Source organism: Dipodomys spectabilis, unplaced genomic scaffold (genome assembly GCF_019054845.1).
Source record: "Dipodomys spectabilis isolate Male_0828 unplaced genomic scaffold, ASM1905484v1 ptg000214l, whole genome shotgun sequence".
Classification (NCBI taxonomy): Eukaryota; Metazoa; Chordata; class Mammalia; order Rodentia; family Heteromyidae; genus Dipodomys; species Dipodomys spectabilis.
The window spans coordinates 1,225,139-1,226,919 of NW_024870891.1; the positions used below are offsets into that span (position 1 = coordinate 1,225,139).

The window sequence follows — 1,781 nt, forward strand, 5'->3', positions numbered from 1 at the left end:
TAATGCTACAATAAACATTGTTGTGGTGGTAGTTTTAGTATGGACTTGTTTCTGATCATTTAGGGGAATGCCCAAAAGTGGGATTGCTGTGTAATATGGGAGCTCTATGTGGAGTCTTTTGAGGAACCTGCAAACTGCTTTCCAAAGTGGATGAACAAGTTTACACTCCCACCAAGAATGCAGTAGGCTTCCCTTCTGGCCACATCCCTTCCAGCATCTGTTGTTGTAAAAGTATGGAACGATTCACTAATTTGCGTGTCATCCTTTTGCAGGGACCATGTTAATCTTCTCTGTATGTTCCAATTTTAGTGTATGTGCAGCCAAATTGAGCACAGAACATTATTGTATATATAAAGTGTAATTGATTTTCTTAAACTAGACAATTCAACAAAAAGTAAGTTCAAAAGAATTGTGAAATTTTGAACCATTTATTCCTTACATAAGCACACATTTAAGAGTAAAGTCAAGATTGACATGGCAAAAACAAAATAATTCCAGGTATTTGTTGTTCATGAGATGTGTAGAAGAGGAATTCAATTATTCTACACAAGGCACCTGTCATAGTGATCATTGCAGCAAATGTTAAGGTTTGTTAAAAGTTTTAATGATTTAAATATGTTTATTTTTGGGATTTGCTTATATATGATAAAATTAAGACTGTTTAGCAGGTCATAAAATTTTTTGATAAAGTATATAATATTTCTAGTAGCATGTACTAGTAAGTATGTACATTTCAGAGTTTATAGAAACTTTACTAATGAGAAGTTGCAAAGACTGTTTAAAGAAGCAGAGTGAAGAGTTAAGATTTAAAGTACACAGTTTCTGTTAAATCTTTAGGGCTCCCTTACGTTGTATGTTAATGATGAACAAATAATTATATAAGCCACACATAAATGATGAGATGAACTATAAATAGTAATCTTAGTGGGTAAATTTAAAGGCTACTCATAGCTTTATCCAGTTTTACATGTACAGGAATGTGAGAAAATAGTAAAATCTACTATGTACACTTCAAATACTGAAAGCCCTGGTAATTATTTTGTTTTTTATTTTAGTAATCATTAATATTTAATTATTTTTTTCTTCATAGCATTTTTTCCTTGTAATATAATAAAACATTTTGTGAGTCGTCAATAAGAGGTACTTTGAGAATATTATTGGGATGGCCACACCATTTTTCATAGGTGCATGTGAATTTACAAAGAGCAAAACTAAAAACAAAATATTGATTAAAATTTTTATCAAGTAGAGTCTGAATCAGTAGTGTTGATAAATGTCCACACCTAAAATCTTAACCCTAGGCTGAAGTAGTGGTATTACAGAATTGAGGCCACAAAATTGAGAAACTGTGTTTTGTTTTGTTTTTGTTTTTTTTGCTTTGTTTTTGTTGGTTGTGGGGCTTGAACTCTGGGTCTTGGGTACTGTCCCTCAGTTCTTCAGCTCACGGCTAGGGTTACCACTTGAGCCACAGCACCACTTTCATTTTTTCTGCTTATGTCGTGCTAAGGAATGAAATTCAGGACCTCATTCATGCAAGTCAAGCACTCTACCACTGAGCCACCTTCCCAGCACCTGAGAAACTGTGATTTAAAAAATCATGTGAACAATATTTGCTTTCTCCTTTGGGTTATATAATGAAATATGTAAACATATTTTTATATTTTTGTGAATTGTCATACTTCTAAATTTATACTAACTGCAGCCAATTTATCCTTTTCAAAGTCAAGAAATATTTCTGAGAGTTTGCTTCTGTGAAGACTGTTTTTGCATTTATAATTTCT

The 1,781-nt window shown here is 32.6% G+C and overlaps 1 non-coding gene across 1 annotated transcript; it reads right to left on the reverse strand.

Moving 5' to 3' along the window:
- Nucleotides 1-227: 227 nt before the first annotated feature.
- LOC122122673 lies at nt 228-333 on the reverse strand. Its single transcript, XR_006150199.1, has one exon. It is a non-coding gene; the product is annotated as a U6 spliceosomal RNA (small nuclear RNA).
- Between the last annotated feature and the right edge of the window lie 1,448 nt (nt 334-1,781).